Source organism: Globicephala melas, chromosome 1, assembly GCF_963455315.2.
Source record: "Globicephala melas chromosome 1, mGloMel1.2, whole genome shotgun sequence".
In the NCBI taxonomy this organism is placed as follows: domain Eukaryota; kingdom Metazoa; phylum Chordata; class Mammalia; order Artiodactyla; family Delphinidae; genus Globicephala; species Globicephala melas.
In genome coordinates, this window is record NC_083314.1 from 33,638,617 (window position 1) to 33,660,980 (window position 22,364).

The 22,364-nt window shown below is 49.2% G+C and overlaps 1 protein-coding gene across 10 annotated transcripts in view; it reads left to right on the forward strand.

Annotated features, from left to right (window-relative positions):
- The window catches only part of NFASC (neurofascin), a 189,229-nt gene that overhangs the window by 24,910 nt on the left and 141,955 nt on the right, over window positions 1–22,364 (forward strand). For 3 of the 10 annotated variants that reach the window (XM_060293465.1, XM_060293469.1, XM_060293474.1), the window contains exon 1: window positions 13,728–13,979. The exons of 1 other annotated variant lie outside the window; for it this stretch is intronic. The gene's annotated coding sequence lies outside the window, so the exon portion shown is untranslated. Of the gene's footprint in view, window positions 1–13,725; window positions 13,980–22,364 lie in introns of those variants that run through there. 6 more of the 10 variants (XM_060293350.1, XM_060293437.1, XM_060293385.1 and 3 more) reach the window with 5 other exon arrangements.

Consider the following 22,364-nt stretch of genomic DNA (forward strand, 5'->3'; position numbering starts at 1 on the left):
ACAGTGTATCAGCTATATGTATACAGATATCCCCTCCTTCTTGCGTCTCCCTCCCACCGTCCCTATCCCACCCCTCTAGGTGGTCACAAAGCACCGAGCTAATCTCCCTGTGCTGTGCGGCTGCTTCCCACTTGCTATCTGTTTTACACTTGGTAGTGTATATATAAGTCCATGCCACTCTCTCACTTTGTCCCAGCTTCCCCTTCCCCCTCTCCATGTCCTCAAGTCCATTCTCTATGTCTGCGTCTTTATTCCTGTGTTGCCCCTAGGTTCTTCAGAACCATTTTTTTTTTAGATTCCATATATGTGTGTTAGCATACGGTATTTGTTTTTCTCTTTCTGACTGACTTCACATGGGGAAAAGGAGAGAGAATGATGAACAAGGAAGCAGAGGGAGTAGAAAGAGTGAGGAGACCTCTAACTGCAGGACAAGATGTATGTGTGGAGCAGGGGAGGCTGAGCGATCCCTGATTGTGTGCACATGTGTGCACGCATGAGTGTAAATGTCTGTAAAGCCTACACCGAGGTAGAGAGACTGATCTCCCATATACCTAGGGCTTAACTTAAAAAAATAATTTATTGAGATGCAATTTGCATGACGTAACATTAACAATTTTTAAGTGAACAAGTCAGTGACATTTAATAGATTCACCATGTTGTGCCACCACCACCTCTCTCTAGCTTTGAAGCTTTCTCGTCACCCCTGAAGAACAGCCCATACCCATTGAGCAGTTGCCCTCCATTTCCCCCTCCCCCACCCCCTGGCAACCGCTCATCTGTTTTCTGTCCGTATGGATTTGCCAGTACTGGAACCATACAATGTGTAGCCTTTTGTGTCTGGCTTCTTTCACTTAGTTTTCACTAATCCACATTGTAGCACGTATCAGGATTTCATCCCATTCCATGGCTAAATAATATTCCATCGTATGTATGTACCATAACTTGTTTATTCATTCATCCGTTGATGGACTTTTGGGTTGTTTCCACCTTTTGGCCACTGTGAATGGTGCTGCTATGGAAAATGTGTATATGTGCACTTGTTTGAGTACCTGTTTTCAATTTTGGGGGTGTCTGCTTAGGAGTGGAATTGTAGGGTCATATGGTAATTCTGTGTTTAAGTTACAGAGGAACCACCAAACTGTTTTTTCCAGGGACTGCACCATTTTATGTTCCCAAAGTGATGCACTAGGGTTCCAATTTCTCCACAGCCTCTACCTAGTGCTTATCCTTTGACCTGAAGACCACCCCTCACAGCTTTACACACTAGACAGCAGGTGCTGCCTCTTTCTCACAATAGAGCCTTAAGTCCACTCACCTTGGGCTGCGGGCCTTGGCCGCTTCTAGCTCTTGTCATTCCTTGTTGCACATTGGTTCTGCCTTTGGGGCAGCCTTGTGTTCTCTTAGGTTAGGGAACTGAGCCCCAAGAAGTGGGATGACTCTGCTGTGGTCATCCTAAGCAGAGGAACCCAGGACCGCTGCAGTTTCCTGTACAGACTGGCCCTGCCTTCCTGGCACCGGGTCGGCTGGCTGGTTTCTGGGCTGGTCTGTCCTGCCTCTCGTGTGCCCTCTGTCTCCCAGCTTCAGGGCCCTGGAAGCCCATTGTGTGAACACATGGGATCTCAAAGTTCTCTGGCTGTGCTGCTGAGATGATGTTTTCATTCTGTTTGGCACCCCAAAATGACAACTGGCTTTAAGGGGGTCTTATTTGGGTAGTGTATTGCTAGGGCTGCCATAACAAAGTATCACAGACTGGGTGGCTTAAACAACAGAAATTTATTTCCTCACAGTTCCGAAGCCTGGAAGTCCAAGATCGAAGTGTCAGCAGGTTGGTTTCTTCTGCGGCCTCTCTCCTTGGCTGGTAGATGGTCCTTTTTTCCCTGTGTTCTCCCATGAGTTTCCCTCAGTACATCTGTGTTCTAACCTTGTCTTCTTATAAGAACACCAGTCATACTGGATTTGGGCCCACCCTAATGACCTCATTTTACCTTAATTATCTCTTTAAAAGGCCAGAATTCAGTCCCATTCTGTGATACTGGAGGTTTGGACTTCCACATAGGAGTTTTGGGTCACAGTTCAGCCCATAACAGGTGGATAGAGCAGCTAGGGGGATAATGATGAGGGAGGCAGAGAGGCGGGGGGATGGAGGGTTAGGGGGCCCCAGTGATTTCTCCTGGTTCCTCTTTGGTTTCCGAATGACTCTCCTTCAGGCAAATACAGAATAGGTAGAGGAGGGGAGATTAATGGTGGCATTGAAGAGGGCACTGGGGGCTTTGGGGAGGCAGGCAAGCAGTGTCCAGGATCAGTAATTTATTCCTGGATACCATGCAGGAGGGCGTCGTCATGGCAACAGGCGGCTCCTGAGTGGTTGACCTGACAGTTGCCTCTCAAAGCCTCCCCTCCCCTTCCCCTCATTTTTCTTGTGTCTCAGGAGGCTTCTTATGGGGTGGAGGCTGCCTGCTTTCAGTGTGGGGACTCTGTAGCAGCTCCTTCCCCACCCCGGTGTGGCCCCAGGGTGGGGGATGACCAGGGCCGTAGCCTGACTCCTTTTTCTGGAAAGACCCTCCAGAGGTCATTTCACCGGCTTTTCAGCTGCCGGGCCTCTCCCCTTAGTGCAGGCACTCTGCGTGCTGCTTTTCCTAGAGCCTGTTTCACACTGTCCCTTGGTGTCTCCTAGCAAATGGAATGAATTAACTTCTTGCCACACTCACTGTGCCTCTGTCCTTGGGGAGATCCCCTCAAGCAGCGCAGCTGGGCAGTGCCTTCCCCTGCCTTAGTCATCCTTGCACTGCCCGTCATTGGCTGCAGAAGTCCGTCCTTCATCCCTTCCTCCTGGCCTCGGTGGACGGGAACATGCCAGAAGCATGCAGCTAACCAGGAAGTCTGTACTCCCCCCTGTACTCTAGGCTCCATGGTGCCTCATAGTAGGTGCCTAGTAAATGCTGGCATTGTGTGTGCAAGAAGTGAAAGCGAGGTGCGAAGGAGGCCTGGGCTAATGACTAAGTCAGCAGCAGGCCTTGTGTGCCTAGGTCTCTCTCCCAGTCTTTCCTGGAGGCTGGGTCTCAGGTCCAACAGCTGCACTGAGCCTCAGCAAGAGAGACCATTGAATTTTTTTGTTGTTTTTATACAGCAGGTTCTTATTAGTAATCTGTTTTATACACATTAATGTATATATGTCAATCCCAATCTCCCAATTCATCCCACCACCACCACCCGAGACCGCTGAATTTTTTTTTTTTTTTTTTTGCGGTACGCGGGCCTCTCACTGTTGTGGCCTCTCCCGTTGTGGAGCACAGGCTCCGGACACGCAGGCTCAGTGGCCATGGCTCACGGGCCCAGCCGCTCCGCGGCATGTGGGATCTTCCCGGACCGGGGCACGCACCCGTGTCCCCTGCATCAGCAGGCAGACTCTCAACCACTGCGCCACCAGGGAAGCCCGAGACCACTGAATTTTTAAAGTTATTTTTCATATATACTACAACTCACTGCTCCCCTGATTCACTGGCTGTCACAACTAATAAGGGATCTGGGTCGGTAATAACCATGTAAGACTTAATGTTATTAGTCCTGTAATTGGTGCTAAGGGTCTTGTCTGTTCTCTGAATTTGTAAATCCTCACACACGAAGATTAGGAAAACATACCCCTAAGCTGGAGGCTGCCACGGGTGGCTGGAGAGCAGCCTCAGCTGCCCGACTGGTGTGTGAGTTTCCTGCTAAAGCCTCCAGCTGGGCCTGCAGATATGCCCCGGGAGCATCTGTGAGCCCCTCGGGGAGCTGGGGAAAGAAGGGAGGGGGTGCCTTGCAGAGCAGTGTGGCCTGGGTTGCCCTCATGACAAGCAGCTGCTGGTGAAGAGGGGAGTCTTATCTCCAGGGGAAGGACAGCTCCTTCCCTGCCCCCTCCCCAGCGCATAGGCTCACAGCCCTGATGACCCCAAAGAGATAGCAGTGATGTCCTAATCAGATGGTCATGATGCTACAGGCAGAGATTAGAGTTGACAGGAAAAGCAGCTGAATTACAAAAGTCCTCCTCTGGCCTTATCTCGGGAAATGTCCCTGCTTCTCACCACAGGGGATCTTTTTTTCACACATGGCTTGAGTGCCCATCAAAAAGCATTTACTGGGCTTCCCTGGTGGCACAGTGGTTGAGAGTCTGCCTGCCGATGCCCCGGTCCGGGAAGATCCCACATGCCGCGGAGCGGCTGGGCCCGTGAGCCATGGCTGCTGAGCCTGCGCGTCCGGAGCCTGTGCTCCGCAACGGGAGAGGCCACAACAGTGAGAGACCCACGTACCGCAAAAAAAAAAAAAAAAAAAAAAGGCATTTACTGTGGTCTTGATGGTTTTGGTGACTGTCACTGGTGTGTGGGCCAGTGGCCCTGCACCCTTTCTTCTTTCCCACCTGTGACGCTTTCAGCACTACCCCCTGTGAGCGCTGCCATCCAGCACCAGCACCACTGCCCTCTGCATACCGCTCTCCTGCCAGAGATCAGCAGAGAAACTCTGCCAGCTTCTTTTTTCTTTTTCTTCTTTGTGGTAAAACACATATAACATAAAACTGACCATTTTAACCATTTTCAGGTGTTCACTTTGTGGCATCTTGTTTATTCACAGTGCTGTGCGCCATCACCACTGTCTAGTTCTCCCGTCTCTAGCCCCTGGCAACCATTAATCTGTTCTCTCGACATGCCTCTTCTGGACATTTCATATAAATGGAATCATACACTATGTGGCCTTTTGTGACTGGCTTCTTTCAACTTAGCATAATGTTTTCAAGGTTCATTCACATTGCAGCAGGAGACAGTACTTTTTTTTTTTTGTACAGCAGGTTCTTATTAGTTATCTGTTTATACATATTAGTGTATATACGTCAGGCCCAATCTCCCAGTTCATTCCTGTTTGTGGCTCTATAATATTTCATCTGTATATATCACATTTTGTTTATCCATTGATCTGTTGATGGACATTTTGGTTGTTTATTGTGAATAGTGTTATGAACATTTCTGTTCATGTTTTTATTTGAGCACGTGTCTTCAGTATTTTGGGGTATATACCTAGGAGTGGAGTTTCTGGGTCATATGGTAATTCAATGTTTAACTTAACGAGGACCCACCAGACTTTGCCAACGTCTTTACATGTGCCACTCCCTGTCTTCTTGTCAGAGAGGGGGCAGCCTGGTCCCTATGCCCACTCTAGGCTATGACCTTTGGCGGCCACTTTTGGAAAGTTTCTAGTTCCTAGCGCCTGGTCAGACACAGTGACGTGAGTGGACACAACAAAGGAATCTATGGCGACAATGGAGTGATTTCTAATAGTTTTTAATGGTGTAACCAGATCTTAATCGTTCACACATGTGCTTTTCTCCAAAGCTGCACCACTTGAGGGCTGCATGTTTGTCCCTACAGTGGATCCAGTGCTCAGAATCTTGCTTCATCCTCCCTAGGAACAGTCTTCAGAGATCTTGCCTTGATAATCATTCTTTGCTTTTAACATTAAATAGTATTCCCAACTGCATCACCAACCATCTTTGCCATTCTTAGCCCTATCTTTCAAGGTAAGAGGAAACATCAAATCTACCCACATAGGATAAAAATTTGCCACCTTGGGGGCGCATCAAAAGAATACGCTACAGGCTTTGAAAGCAGTTCCAAAGGAGAAGCTTCAGAAATGTTCTCAGCTCGGGAGAGTGCATTGTTGGAATATGTATATAGCCTCCCAAGGGGACTTCTTTGAAGGAGTCAGCACTCATTTGAATGTATAAATTCTGGTGTGTTCATTTAAAAGATCAGTCAGAAAGCCTTATAGGTGTACAATAAAAAGATGATGTGAATGGTGGTTGAATTATATACAGCTCCAAGGTATCAAGAAAGATATGCATTTTGGGAGTTTTAGGGAGACAAAGTCTAAAATATAACCTGGGATTGTGGTGGGATGGTTAACACAAAATAGTATTGCCCAGCTGCCGGGGAGGAGAGGGGTCAGTGGGGAGCATCCCCTCTTCATGAGGGTTAGTAGGGCAGTTGGGGTATTCCAACCATTGGTCTGGCTGGGAAGGGGACCATGTACAGAATGTCTGTTTTGATCGTTCTCCATCTTTGGGGGCAATGTGAGAAGGGGGGCTGGTGACCAGTACGTACAGGTGAACTGGTGCCTTAGTGAGTTGAATTTTTAAAATTTTAAAATAGCACATCTCTTGCTGTAGCCTGGACAACCCAGGGCTTCCTTTTAAAGGTTAAATATTTCAGCCAGCTTTGGAAGTCTGTCAGAGAACTCCAGGCAAAGCTCCTAGGCCAAAGTTCTGGATATATTTCACCTACCGGATGGTAGTGTTTTTCTTCCTTGTTCAGAAAGCTAAGGGACTTCCCTGGTGGCACAGTGGATGAGACTTCGCACTCCCAATGCAGGGGGCCCGGGTTCAATCCCTGGTCGGGGAACTAGATCCCATATCCGTGCCGCAACCAAGAGTTCGCATGCCACAACTAAGGAGCCCACACGGCACAACTAAGGAGCTCACGTACCACAACAAAGGAGCCCGCCTGCCACAATTAAGGAGCCGGTGAGCTGCAACTAAGGAGCCTTGGAGCATCAACTAAGGAGGAGCCTGCAAGCCGCAACTAAGGAGACTGCCTGCCTCACCTAAGACCTGGTGCAACCAAATAAATAAATATTAAAAAGAAAAAGAAACATAGCTGAAGTCAGCAGTGAAGGGGATGGAACTAAAGACATCTAGAGAGTGGCCTGGAGGGTCAGGGATGTATGGTCTGGTTCTCATGAGATTTCGGAGGCACTTTGGAGGCTGGTGACACTGTCCCCCAGGCCCGAGAAGTGAATGACAAGGTCAGTGGAATTTCAAGAATAGATCCCTCTACCACTCCATCATCACGGTAACTCACCCCGAGGTTTGAAGAATATCGCCCTCTGGGGAAATATTCTTCTGAAATCTCTTTCATATCTTTGTCGCATTTGTCCTGACCATCATTTATTTGGGGTCAGATACTGATGGGTTTGACAGCAAAGCAGGGAAGGATGCTGCAGTAATTTAAAAAAAAATTGTTTTTTATTGCTGTAAATGTGTGTGTGTTTGTGACATAAAATTTGCCATTTAAACAATTTTAAGTATACAATTCGTGGCATTTAGGATATTCACAATGTTGTACAACTGTCTCTATTTCCAAAGCTTTTTCATCACCCCAGTAGAAACTCTGTAAACATTAAGCAACAACTTCCATTCCCTGCTTCCCAAGCCCCTGGTAACCTTAATCTACTTTCTGTTTCTATGAACTTGACTACATAGATCCCTCATGTAGGTGGTACCTTTGTGTCTGGCCTATTTCACTTAGCGTAATGTTTTCAAAATGCATTGGTCTTTCAGCATGACTCAGAACTTCTTTCCTTTTTATGGCTGAATAATATTCTGTTGTTTAGATAGACCACATTTTGTTTATCCATTCACCCATTGATGAACACTGGTGTTTTTTCCACCTTTTGGCTATTTTGAATAATGCTGTGATGAACGTTGGTGTTTCTGTTGGTAGGTATCTGTTTGAGTTCCTGTTTTCAGTTCTTCGGGGTGTATATGTAGGACTGGAATTGCTGGATCATACAGTAATTCTATGTTTAACTTTTTTTTTTTTTTTGCCTTGCCTTCCCTGGCTCTTAGCCTCATTCTCCCATCTTCAAAGGCACCAATGTTGCATCTCTGTGTGCCTTTATTCAGTAGTCAGGACTTCCTCTGACCACAGCTGGGAAATGTTCTCTCTGATTTTTATTTTTTTAATTAATTAATTTATTTATTTTGGGCTGTGTTGGGTCTTCATTTCTGTGTGAGGGCTTTCTCTAGTTGTGGCAGGTGGGGGCCACTCTTCACAGTGCGCGGGCCTCTCACTATCGTGGCCTCTCTTGTTGCGGAGCACAGGCTCCAGACGCGCAGGCTCACTAGTTGTGGTTCACGGGCTTAGTTGCTCCGTGGCATGTAGGATCTTCCCGGACCCGGGCACGAACCCACGTCCCCTGCATCGGCAGGCAGACTCTCAACCACTGCGCCACCAAGGAAGCCCTCATTATGGTTTTGATTTGCATTTTCCTAATGGTTAATGGTGTTAAGCGTATTTTCATTTGCTTCTTGACCATTTGCATATGTTCTTTGGAGAAATGTCTGTTCCAATCCTTTACCTGTTGTTTGGCTTTTTGTTGTTGAGTTTTAGGAGTTCTTTATAAATTCTGAATACTAAACTTTTATGATATGTGATTTGCAAATATTTTCTCTTATTCTGCAGATCTTTTCACTTTATTGATAGTGTTCTTTGATGCATAGAAGTTTTAAATTTTCATGAAGTCCAATTTATGTATTTCTTCTTTTGTTTTCTGTGCTTTTGGTGTCACATCTAAGAAGCTATTACCAAACGCAAGGTTGTGAAGATGTACCTCTAGTTTTCTTCTAAGAGTTTTATAGTTCTGGCTCTTATATTTAGGTCACTGATCCCTTTTGAGTTAATTTTTGTGTGTGGTGTGGGGTAGGGATCCAATGTCATTAATTCGCATGTGTAAATCCAGTTGTCCTAGCACCATTTGTTGACGGAACTGTTCTTTCCCCATTGAGTGGACTTGGCACTCTTGTCAAAAATCAATTGGCCATAGATATATGAGTTTATTTCTGAACTCTAAATTCTATTCCATTGGTCTGTCCTAATGCCAGTACTGCACTGATTTGACTGCTGTAGTTTTATATTAAAGTTTTGAAATTGGAAATGTGAATCTCTGGTTTGTTGTTCTTCTTCAAGATTGTTTTGGCTCTTCAGGGCCTCTTGCAACGCCATATGAATTTGAATATAATCCCTCTTGAACATGCCTTTTTATGGAGGTAGGTGCTGACTTCCGCTGGGTGCATGCCCAGAGGTAGAACTGCTGGACCACAGGGTGTAAGTATGCTGAGCTTGAGTGCACACTGCTGAACAGTCTTCCAAAGTGACTGTGCCAGTTTATTCTTCTACCAGCAGTGTATGTGTTCAACAACATCTTTACCAACATTTAGTAATGTCAATTTTGGGTGTAGAATTTTAGCCTTTCTGGTAGATTTCCCCAAAGTATGAGTCAAACACCGCCGTTATTCTTCAATTCTTTGTTCAGGGGATCTTTCTCGTGGTGCCAGGACTTGAAGAGTGCTACTTGCTCCCTTCCCCATCATCGTGAGCCAGGGTCTTGCTCCAGAGGCTGGAGATCTAGCTGGTGGGAAGGCAGAATAGGCTGCACCTTCACAGTGCAAAAGCTCAACCTACGTGAGAGAACCTTGGGATTGGGCGTGTGCGTGTAGAGTTGCTAAAGGAAAATTGGTAACTGGACTCCATCCTGGCTGCAGCAGCCGGCCGTATGAATTCCAGTGTGGATGGGACGTTTGGAGCAGTGCCCAGCCCCTGAGAGAGGTCAGTTCTTAGGTAACCATGCTTCACAAGAATGAAGAAGCTGGCCCAACTGTCCCATTTGACCTTGGGCAATTTTTCTCGGAAGCGGCTCCTTTAGACACAGAGCCTGAGTCTGGAGAGGGTAATTGGTTTTTCCTAGCCCTACAGCACACCAGGGCTGGGGACTCGCAAGCCTATGTCTTATACTTGCCCAATTCTAAAGGCCCCAAGACAATATCAATGTTGTTTCCATTTTCAGCTTGCTGGGTAGCTGAAGTCAAGTCATATAGTTCAGTAAACATTTACTGCAGGCCTCTGTGTACCAGACATTGAACCAGGCACCTGGGGAGCCACAAAGGACAGGATGAAGTTCCTGACTCTAAGTTCTTCATCGTCCGATAGTGGAGGAAATACTTGCACACATCATTGCAATGAAAGGAGAACGGGATCTGTGCTTAGTGAGGGATATACGTAATTAGCTTGGAAGCTGAAGGTAGGAATGGTCTGAGGATTGGACTGGCTTCCTGGAGGAGGTGGTATTGGCCTTAGAGGATGAGTAAGATTTTGTTGGGCAGAGACAGGGTAAGGGAACTCTAGGCAGAGAAACAGAAAAAAGCAGAGGTGAAGGTGAGCTATCTCGGACATTTGGAGAAAAACAAGTATAGTCAGATTACTGGACGGTGACATGGAGTTCCCTAGGTGTCAGACTGGGGGAGGGGGGTTTTATTCTGCAGAAACAGGGAGCCCCTGCAGGGTTTGCAGGTGGAAGATTCATTCAGTGTTGTTCCTGACTGAAGAGCGGCAGGGAGACCGTGAGACCGCCCCTCCCCGTCCTCATTCTGCTCCTGCACACCCAAGCACGCGCATGTGCAGACACACACACACAGGTAGTACAGACATCAAGGTAGACATACACACCCACAGACATGCATATAGGAACCAGGACAAACACACGCATGAGACTAAGAGACCCACACATCAAACATCTATCATAACTTACACATATTTGCACTCACATACCTACACGATGATACCAACCTATAAACCCGAGGAGACACCCATCCCATACCATATATGTGAACTGCAACACCTGTAGACATGCACAGACAGACAAATACCCACACATAATGAGTCACACTAATAGCGTAAGTCGCATGCACATGCCACTAGACAGACAGATACCCTTAGTCCTACACATAAGCCCACCAAGCCAGGCGGGTAGGCATGCACTTAGATATACATACACTGAGACACCTTCACACACACACGGCCGAGTAAAGTGTGCTCACACTCACTGGGGCGTACACGTGGTGACCCAAACCCCTCCCCGGTGTGTGCCTTCACACAGACTCGCAAACACACACTCACACATAGGCACAACCACAAACAGATCCAAGCAGCAGTCACAGCGCAGCAGAGATGGACCACAGACCTGGGTGGTACAATCCTAGGCCACGCTGCTCTACGGACACCTGCCGTTCTCATCCCAGGCTCACTTCTGAATGATTTGCTTCCTGCCAGCTGCCTCCAGCTTTGTGTAATCCTGGGGTGTTGGCACTGGACGAGCCCTTGGAGTTGCTCTTAGCCCACCTCCTGCTCTGTGCAGGGATTTCTACAGCTCCTCTGATGGGGGTCACCCAGCTATCTTTTAACCACTTTAGATGAAGTACTTCACGACAGCAAGTTTCTGGTTGTAGTAGAATTTGCTTTTCATTCCGGAAAATGGGAATTATGTCCCTAGAGATGAGACTGGACCATTAGCCGCAAGAGTTAACAGTTAACAGATGCGGTTTGAGGGCCTCAGGCTCACCCAGCCCCGCCCTGTCCCCTCGGTCCTATGGACAGTCCCTTAGCCACACTCTGGCAAGGTCACCAGTCCCCCAAATCATTTCGTTGCTGATCTGCTCTGGTGTGGAAGAGTGGCATACCTGTCCTCTTAGGAGGGGGCTGTGGGTGAGGGGGGAGTGATCCTGAGTTAGTGAGCGGGACTCGGCTGCCCCGCCTAGGATGGGACGGAACTCTGCCCCAGGCACGCCAGGCCAGCTGTTGTTACAGCCGTTCTGGGCTGGTGCGGGCCGTCCTCTGCAAATGTGACCCACATTCCGGCCAGCCAGCCCCGCAGCTCTCTGCCCTCTACTGCGTTCCTCCCCTCTGGCTGCCAAGCCTCCCCACGCGCTGTTCTCCGCTGGGCCGTCGCTCTGGGCTGAGAAAGGGGCTGCTATCTGCAGGTGGCTCTGAGGGATTGGCCAGTGTGGCTACCTCCATGAGAAGAGCCAAAGACACTCTACAGCAGTGGATGGTGGGGGGGTGCACCGTCTGGGTGCACCCCCAATCTGGACGTTGGCCTGATTTTCTCAGATTCTTGCCACCCTTTATTCCTCTTCAATGTTGGATAAATCTGCTCTCTCCATTAACCCCTCCCTACCCTGCTGAGATGGAGAAGGGGCTGCCTCTGCCCCCCACCTGAGAGGTACCCCTCTACTGCAGCACTGAACCTCAGGCCAGCACCTTCCACTCTGGTTGTGCCTTTCTCAACTATCCTTCCCACACTCTTGCAGACTCCACTAGCCCCGTGTTCATTACAGGCAAGAAAAAGGGCTCAACAGCAGCCCCTGGGAAAAGGCCAGGCTGGGGGCAAGGTGTGGGGCTGGAGGGAGCCAGGGCCACGGGGCTGGGTTATCGACTTGACGCTCAATACAAGGCAGCAGTGTGATGTGATGGTCAAAGGCAATGCCAGATTGGCTTCCCCAGAGGAAGGGCAGCATCCAGGACCAGGGGTGCCCTGTGCTGCATGCTAGGGATGGCACCGTAAGTACAAGAATACTTATTCTTGTTAACAAAAGTAATTTATGTTCTTTGCAGAAAATTTACAAAATATAATTAAGCACAAAGCAAAAAAATGCAAATTATCTATAGTTTCACTACCAAAGGTAGCCATTCTTATCCTATTTTTGTAATCTGCCTTTTTTCACTTAATTTTTCATATTATTAAAATATTATTCTACCGTATTTCATCATTTTAATAGCTATGTAATATTTCATTGCTTATGGTAGTAGTAAGAATCCATGCCTTTTTATTTTAACCATTTACCATATCTATCAGACACTGTCATCATTGAATCTTTGTAACTTGAGATTGATACTTTTATTATCCCAGTTATACAAATAAGGAGAGTGAGGCACAGAGAGGCTAAGTAACTCGCCTAAAGTAACACAGCCAATAAATGGCAGAACCAGAACCCTTGTTTGCATACTCTACACCCTGTCAAACCATGGACGTGCCATAGTCTAACATTTCCCCTAGTGATGGCTGTTTAGGATGTTTCTAATTTTTTACCTTTATAAGCAGTATTCTGATGAACATTTGTGTGACTTATATATTCTAATTATCCTTGATTGTTTACTTAAGATCTACTCCCAGAAATGGAATTTATGGAACAAAGGGCATAAACATTTTAAAGACTTTTGAATGTATTTCCAAGCTTTCCTCCAGAAGGATGTTAGCAGGGTACACTCTCACCAGCAGGATAGGAGAGCTGGGCCTTACAGTTTGAGGGAAAGCCTGACCCTCTGAAGTTTGGCCCTCGTAGGGGAAGCAGGACGGTGCAATGGCTGGAAATAGTTTCATGAGGAGTGGTTGAAGGGACTGGAGGTACTTTGCCTGGAGATTTGGAGTGTTGGAGGGAGGGCACACTCATGGCTACCATCAGATGTGTGATGGCTGTCAAGTGGAAGAGAGACAGGTTTGTCCTGAGGCCCTGAAGCAGAAGTGGACCAGTGAGTGGGCTGACGTTGAGGTTTACGGAGAGCCATTGTTCTGTGCGGGGCCAGCACAGAACGATGTGGATGGGCAGGGTGGGTGTTGAGTAAATGTTCCGTGACCTGCTGCCGTCCCTGGCTTGGGTTTCATGGCGGGGGGAGGCGGTACCACCCACTCCACGCCGTGGTCCCCCGCAAACATCATGCCTCTGAATCTTAACTGGGGGGATCTGCTCCCCATTCCACTCCCGCCTTGGGGAGCCTGGCCCAGCCTGGCACCCCTCTTTGTCTATCCCCTTGGGGCCTGAGCAGCACAGCCTGGCTTGTGTCATGGGCCACACAACTCCTCCATTATTCATGAGGGAATCCAGCGGTGAGCGAGTGAGCGAACGGGTTGGGGTTATGAGTGGTTATTAATAAACAAGTGTACTGTGTGGCATTCCATTCACGGCCCTCTCTGAGGACGTGGTGGGCTTGAGATAATAAAGCCCTGTTTATGCCACGGAGGGCTGGGGAGGTGGCCAGTGGGAGGTGGCAAGGAGCAGGGAAGCCAGGAGTTATTTGGATTGCACTGAGGGCAGGGCTGCTGTGTTTGCTCTGAGGCCAGTATCCAAGGGGAAGGTCTAGCTGGGATTTTGCTCAGTCCTACATCTGCCCCTTGGGATGGCCTGGGGTCTAAGGAACGCCTAGCTTTCCATCTCCACCTATCCCCATGGAGGGAGACTGAGAAGATGCTGCATGAACTGGCCACGTCTCCTTCAGGACAGAGCTAGGAGGGTCGACTCTACCCTACCCCTTGGCTTCCTATCGCTACCCCATTCCTCCTCCCAGGTGAGTCCTACCGCTTTGGCCTCAAAAGTCTCCTAAGTGGCATGTGTTAGAATTGTGAATGGTTTCCTGACGATGCTGGAGTTGTGTTTGTGTACAAGGTCTGCAAGAAGCTTCCTAGCCAGAGAGTGGACCCGTTTGGCGTTAGAATCAGGAACGTGAAGCAAGCAGCCTAGAAGGGAGAGAAGCGATTGTGCTGAATGAACTGAAACGTAGGAGGAAGAGAGGCAAGGGCGAGGGCGGGCAGGGGAGCTTGGGTCTGAGGGGCGGGGGTGTCTGGGAAAGGGAGATGCCGAAGAGCATTTTGGCAGAGGGAGGACTCGGGCCTATGGACCTAATTGCAGAGCCCGCATTAACTCTGTGACTCGGTCCTCTCCTCTGTTAGTCTTTCCTGAGTCTCTCCCTCTCTTTCCTTCAGCCCTTTACTCTGGGCTCCACCAGCCCAAAGCAGCCTTCTCTTCGTACCCCGGCCTGTCTCAGTCTTGGCATCTGTGGATCTCAGGTCAGGAATGCACAAGCTGCTGGTTAGGAAGAAGTGAGAATAGGCCATTTTGCTCTCAGCTGGCTTCCAGGGATGGAGAGCAGGTCCTGGTTCAGGGGAGTCTTGGTTCCCTGTCACGTGGTGCGGAACCAGAGCAAGGGGGAAGTCAGCTGCGTGGGTCGCCTGTCTCCATCGGGAGCTGGCGATGCTCACTTTGACCTTTGGAAGCAGCCTGGCTAGGGGCTACCTTGAGTTAGGAAACCCTTTCATCTCAAGCAACTCTGTCTGAGAGATGTGTACTTGTTTGGTTGTGAAATGGGAAGGAAAAGGAAGGTGGTGGAGGGGACGGTCTGTCCTGCCCTCCTCATGGGTGCAGGGCTCCCTGTGGCAGGGATTTGGACCCAGTGACTTTAAATTTTTGTTTGGATTAAGGATCCAGTGTCCCCACTTAGCCTAGGAAGGTTTGAGGCTGCATTAGGGCCAGAATGGGCTGATTCTAGGTTATTGAGCCATCACGTCCCTGCCTCAAACCAGAAAGGGACAACCTCCCCCAAAGCAGGGGGGACCCGCCCCTAAGACTTGAGCCGTGCAGACTGCTCCCTCACCCGTGTGCGCAAAGCAAACAGGACAGGCTCTGTGAGCACAGCGCATCCCTGGGGTCACCTGCCCTGGCCCTGGCCTCAGGGCGGTCGGCGATGAGCAGGCTCTGCAGAGGATGACGCTTCTCCTGGGCTCTCCACTCCTGCAGGCGCTGTGGGCACTCGCTCCCCTTCCGCCTCCCACGGTCTGAAGGAACAGTGACTATTTTTAGAAGCATCTACTTGCTCTTGGGAGCACAGTTTTTGGAATTTCTCTGCTCTGCTGGATGCTCTTCTGCTTAGCGAGGACGTGAGAGCTGGAGAAACAGCTGGAGGTGGGGTGTAGGGGTGTGTGTGTGGTCAGTCCAGTGGGAGTTGGCCCGGCTGGGCACCTGGCCTGGAGGAATGACCCAGTGTCCTCCACCAAGCTTTTCGGGGGTTCCTACTGGCTGTGTTTATGGTTGTCAGTTGCTGTGGGAGGTTCCTGGAAGGTCCAGGAACAGAGGCAGGGGCCTTCCTCATAGAGGCAGCAGGCTGAGTCACGCTGTGGGCACGCTGCTCTCTGTGGCTGCCGTGCTCTCAGTGTACCCGGAGGAACTGGTAAGGTGGCCTTCCTCGGTGATGGGGACACCATTAACAGCCGTAACAGTGGCGACCGTTCATTGGGAGCATACCCTGGGATCGGCACTGCTGGAGCCTTGACCTCTGTCGTCTCCTGTAACTCTCCCAACAACCTGTGCTGTCCTCTGCTGGCATCCAGAGGAGTGAGGCACGTTGCCCAGTGTCACACCGTCCGCCCTGGACAAGAGCCTGTGCCCCCCGAGCCCTTGTGCCGTGCCGCCTCCCCAGTAGAAGGCAGCAGCATGTGTTAATTTGGTGGCTCAGATGCACGGGTATTTCCCGACAATGAGAGGGAACTGTGTGGAATGTTCTTCCTTAGCGATCTTTGAGAAGCATCCAGCTCTTCGGGAGGGGGAGGGGGCCTTCCTGCAGACCAGACTCTGGATTGATGACCCTTCGATGGATTTTCTTTCTTGGGGTTTTGGCAGCTCTGTTTCCTGGACCCCTGGCCAGTCCCTGAAAGATGCCAGCCCGTGTGTCAGTAACACGGGTGTCAACGACCAGCGGCTTCTGGGCGCATCAAGGGCCCAACTGGGGTTTGGGATGTGGAAAGGCTGGGGAGACTGGATAATTCCCTAGGCCCCAAGAGGAAGGCTGAGAGAGGGGAACGGCTCTTGGGAGCTCTGGAGTGGCCTGTGGGTTAATGGACTCCCAGGCAGATGTGCCTTGCTCACCCAGAAAGCAGTACTTATCTTTGCCAGGGCCCCGGTTCCTGGGCCTCCCCACACGGGACACAAGGGTCTGTAGTGGATACATGTTTAGCGACGGCAGCTGGGGCCTCTCCAAGCCGACTCAGTGTAGGAGCCAGAGCAAAGGGCCCCCTAGTGAGATCCGTGAGCATCTGGGCAGGGACGGGGGCCCCTTTTGGCAACCAGCTGCAGAGCTGCTTATGCAGTTTCTGCCCCTCTGTCACCCTGATCTGTACCATGGAGCAGCCTCAGAAGAATGGGGGTGCTGTCTCTCCTCCCCTGATTTGCTGCCGTGAGGAGGGGGTACAGCACCCTTGAGGCAGTGTTGTAGGATGGTCAGACATGTGGGTGGTGGAGCCAGACTGTCTGGAGTCCAGTCCCAGTTCTGCCCCTGGTGGGGTGACCTCCTGGCTTCCTTGTCTGTCGAGTGTGATATTAATAACACCTGCCTCTTGGCCTTTGTGAAGATAAATGAACAAATCCATGAAATCATTTAGCACAGGAGGAAGGAGGAGGAGAGTCCCTCTGTCCAGGGCCACGTGGCCACATTGGTCTCTCTCCCAGGCCCAGACTGTCTTAGGCTGGGCCAGGCCTACGTCGGGGGCTGTCCTTGCCAAGTGCTGGTGGTTCTGTCCCCTGCTGCTCACCTTGGCTCAGGTGAAGGAACCCAGCAATCTCCTGGCTGCTTCCTGCCGCCACCCCCTTTAGCTCTGGGAGCCAACACTAGGTTGGATGCTCAAGGTTCAGGTCTCCTTGAGCCCTGCCTTTGGCCCCATTTACTCGGGGTCTCTAGAGGTGAGAGTCCTCCTCTGGTTTATGCCAGGTTTCTGACTTCATGGGTCTTCCTCACAGCTCAGCTGTTACCAGCACTTTGGGGACCTGGGAAATCGAATCATGGCTTTCTTCCGTCCCCTCTCTGCCCTGTGCCAGGCTCTCCAGGGCCCTGCCTACAGTTCTAACCCACCGTCCTGCACCCACCTCCCTCCTTACGCCTTTCTGTCTCCTGGTCCTGATTGCATCTGCCCCAGATCCTGCCTTTTCTCTGCCAGCACCCTTCTCCCCTTCCCACCTCTGTCTTGTCCCTGGTCTGAACCTCACCCAGTTTATACTTCTCATGGATTCTGGTACACTTTGCATGCCTAAAGCAAACATCTGTTGACATTTAAAAGTACTTCAAGGCCCACATTTTCATTTCCGTGTGAACGCAGCATACTCTCTTTCTGGTATGCAAAACTTAAAGGAGGCCCCTGTGATGGAGTCAGCCCACATTTATAATCACTTTTGAAAAAGAGAGGTAACTTTCCATTTTGCTCTGGACTGAGCAGGGTCAGGATGAAGAGGTTGGGTGGTGGAGGGTGGCATAATGCTCTCTGGCTGCCCTCAGGCACTGCCCTCAGGCACTGCCCTGTCCTTTTTTTTTTTTTTTTTTTTTGCCCTGTGCTTTTGATGTATGTCCTCATTCAGTTCCTTCAATAATCTGAGGAGGCAGATACCGCAATCCCCATTTTATAGATGGGGAAACAGAGAGGTTAAGTGACTTACCTAAGGTCACACAGTGATTAAGTGAGAGAGTCAGAATTTGAGTGTGGGTCTGTTTAATTCTCCAGGAATCATGCAGCCTCTAGAAGAAGGTGGATTGGATAGGGGATGTTAATGTAGACATAACTGAATTTTGATTACCCTGGAGCTGGATTTTTGACCCTTAGCAAATCCAAGCATCCTGTTCATGTCCCTTCCTTGTAACTCTCCATCCCTTCTCTGTGGAGGGGAGACCCCAGCCTCCCATTGCTCTCTGTCAGCCTCCAGGTTAGACCAGGAGTGTGGGGACACTGCTGAAGCTGTGAGCTTCCCAGAAGTCATGCGTCCCTGAGAATAGACTATATTTTGCCGGAAGAAGGGAAAAGAAAAATAGGTCTGGAAGTGCCTGAATAATACAGTAATAGAAAGTTGAAGTGCTTCCTCTCCCAAAAAACAGACTGTGAATGCAAAATTCTTGCAGATTGTCCAGGAGCGCTGAGTGTGGGCACCTGTGCAGTCCATAAAAATCACTGCTCCCAGTCTCCAGGCTCTGGGCTCTCCTTGGAGCTTTCCCATTCCCCAAGCCTCTTAGCTCCCCTGCTGGGGGCTCTTTGTAAGGGAAGATGTAAGTGGCAGGGTAATGGGCCTAAGCACACACTAAAAGCCAATGGGAGGGACCAGCCACCCAGTTCCCCCCTCCGCAAATTCCCAACCAAGACAGGATGTTATTAACTACTTCTGAGGAAGCATTTGGAATTCTACTTCCATCAGCCTGAGGAGAGGTCTGATGGGGTCTTTGTCTGCCTGACTCTGAAATTCTGGGGTTAGTGGGGAGAGGCGGAGGGAGGAGGGGTCTGTAGGTCTCTTAGACTCAGCACAGAATTGTCTGGTAAATACACAGTCATTTGGGATGTATCGTCTTCCTTACTGAGCCTTTAAGATTTGCCTTCTAAATTACTACTAAAGCATGTGACTTTCTTACCCGAGCTCTTTTTTTTTTTTAACTTTTAAAATAAACTGTATTGAGGTATAATTTCCATTCAATAAAGTGTACTCATTTTAAAGGTATAGTCAGATGAGGTTTTTTTTTTTTTTTAAATAAATTTATTTATTTATTTTTGGCTGCGTTGGGTCTTCGTTACCGTGCATGGGCTTTCTCTAGTTGCGGCGAGTGGGGGCTACTCTTCGTTGCAGTGTGCGGGCTTCTCATTGCGGTGGCTTCTCTTTGCTGTGGAGCACGGGCTCTGGAGCACAGGCCCAGTAATTGTGGCACACGGGCTTAGTTGCTTCTCAGCATGTGGGATCTTCCCAGACCAGGGCTCGAACCCGTGTCCCGTGCATTGGCAGGCGGATTCTTAACCAATGCACCACCAGGGAAGTCCTGTCAGATGAGTTTTGATAAACTCCAATCAGGATATAGATTATTTCATCTCCCCTAAAAATTCCCTCATCCCACTTGCAGTCAGTTTCCCTCCCGGCCCTGGCCCCAGGCAACCTCTGAGGGCTTTTGGTCATTGTAGATTGTTTCTGCTGTTCTAGATATCTGTATATTTGTATATATAGGCTGGTCTTTTTGTGCCACTTCTAGAGTTTGATAAGCCTCAAGGGAGAGTAAGAGTGATTTGATTTCCCCAGGTCTCTGCACCCTCTCAGTCCTTCCCTGAGCCCTTCAGCCTGTTTTTGCCCTCATTTGTGGACACAGATACATTGCCAGGAGAAAGACACTCCCTTCCCTCTGCTTCAGCAGTAAGTTTAGGGAAAACAGAGGGAGAGGAGATTTCGGGGAATTCTGGCAATGGCTGAGGAACTCCGGATGTGGAGGATTCTGTTCTCAACCATAAAGTGGATGTGGGATCCGGGTTGGAAAGCATGCGGGGCTAGGGCTGGGGCAGCAGGGGTCTGTCCTCTCTCCTGCTGCAGGCTGTGCTGCCACTGTTGCTGCCATTCTTTGCATCGAAGTGGGTTTGAAAGCCGCTCTCCTGGGGAACATTCACCCTGGAGTGCCAGCGTGCTTTTGAGTGAATCGAGGGGCAGGGAGGCACAAGATGCAGACCTCAGAGGGCAGCTTCTGTCGGGGTGCTGGAGTGAACAGGCCAGCTCCTCACACCCTGGTCAAGCCCAGCCTGAGGGCTCTGGCACTGAGGTGTGTGTGTGTCCTGCCCAGCAAGGAGGTGCCAGAGGACAAGCAGCAGGGGGCTTGGGGCTGATCAACACCACGCTTTTCGGCGTGTGTCAGGTCTGCAGCCCACCCCGTCCTCGGGCAGACAGGAAGGGCAGCAGACAGGACTGACTCTTACATGGCAGTAGTGATCCTAGGTGGCAGCCTGCTGGAGAAGGACACATTGCTAAAGATTTGCTACAGTTTGCCTAACCTTTCTGGGATTCAGTTGACCCATGCTACAAGTGGGCCTATTTGAGGATATTTTAAGGTTGTTTCAGCCCTTGGGAAAAAGGGATACAAACTAAAACCAGGATGTTGTCATTATAGTATTTTTTTTAATCATCATCATCATTATTATTACTTCATTATGGTAAAATATATACAACATAAAATTTACCATTTTAACCTTTTTTTTTTTTTTTTTTTTGTGGTACGCGGGCCTCTCACTGCTGTGGCCTCTCCCGTTGCGGAGCACAGGCTCCGGATGCGCAGGCTCAGCAGCCATGGCTCAGGGACCCAGCCAGTCCGCGGCACGTGGGATCCTCCCGGACCGGGGCACGAACCCATGTCCCCTGCATTGGCAGGCGGACTCCCAACCACTGCGCCACCAGGGAAGCCCCATTTTAACCATTTTTAAATGTACAGTTCAGGGGCATGAAGTACATTCACTTCGTTGTGCAACCATCATCACCATCCATCTCCAGACCTTTTCATCCTCCCCAGCTGAAACTCTATACCCATTGAACACTAACTCCCCATTCCCCCGCCTCTCCCAGCCTCTGGTGACCACCGTTGTACTTTCTGTCTCTGTGAATTTGTCTACTCTAGTAATCTAGTAAGTGGAATCAGTATTTGTGTATCTGGCTTATTTCATTTAGCATAATGTCTTCCAGGGTCATCCATGTTGTAACAAGTATCAGAATTCCGTTCCTTTTTAAAGCTGAATGTTATTTCATTGTATAAATAGAGCACATTTTGTTTATCCATCTGTCAGTGGCTATCTGGGTTGTCTCTACATTTTGGCTATTGTGAATAATGCTGCTGTTACGAACATTTGTGTACAAATACCTGTCTGGTAATCATGGTATTCAAATGCTCAGCAGTCCCTTCTAGTGTCTCCTCTTGCTTAAACCTACCGCCACCCGAGGCCTGGGAGAGGGATGCATTTCTCTTTCCTAGCCTGCCGCCCTATCCCTTCTAACTTAGTGCCTATGACAAATGATGCGCTTCAAACACTTCAGTCTTGGATGGGTATTTGGGAGCTCAGGTTTCCCAGGCAATGGAGTCGAGTTCCTTTCTTTAGAAGCCTTCTTTTTAGTGTGTCTTAGTTACTGTTGTCCGCCAGCTAACTTCTGGAGTTTGATTCCACTAAGCTTCTTAATACTAGAATACAATAGAACATCTTTGTTCCATTAAGGGACGAAAAGAAACTAAATTTTATCCCGCATCTACTATGGGCTAGGTACCGCTTGAGGTGCTGTCACAGTACTACAAGCTTCACTTCCTTTGCCTCACTGGACAGCCCTGTGAGGTAGGGACAAAGCCTGAGTTTTAAGGGTAAGGAAGCAGAGGAGAGGCAGAGAGGTTAAATTACTTGCCCAAGCTCACAGAGGCCAACATTCTTTCTATATACCACCTAAATACCACCCTGACCTTTCAAATGCCAGAGGTATTTCCTGGAACTTTTCTTTTATAATGGAAATCCATGTCTGGAGTTCCCCCTATGATTTGAAAAGAGTAACCCTTTGGGGTTCCTTGCCCTAGTTCTGTAAAAGGTGGAATCATTAATCAAGGTTTTGTTTATTTTTCAGAATATACAAGAGTAGAGACAGTAGTATCATGAATCCCCATGTCTCCATCACCCAGCTTCAACAAGTATGGACACTTGGCCAATCTTGTTTCATTGATCAGGTTCCTCTTTTTGATCTGTGGGGTCCTCCCAAGTGGAGTGGCAGCAGTTGGTGTTTTCTGGAAGAAGGAAGGGGAATCAGTAGATCTGGGCATCATGAAGCTAAATCTGTTCCCAGCTGGAAGAGTGTTAATTGCTACCGGTTGGAATCCTCTCTGATGGTTCATTATTCGGCTGGGTACTGAACACCATCCAGGAGGCAGGGGGAGGGGGAAAAATCTTTTGAGAGGCCTGGCAAGTCCTGGCAAGGTGTTGTGCAGAGAGGCTTCCCTTTCTTAGAGCATTTTCCTTCTTCTGTTTGTTTTATTGGAATTTTTCTGAGTAGGAGAGAAGGTTATGCGAGGATAACCATTCCCTTAGGGGAACAGCCAAGGCAGTCTTAGGATGGAGCGGGGACCAGTGGGAAATAAGCTTATGGCCTCTTCAACTAG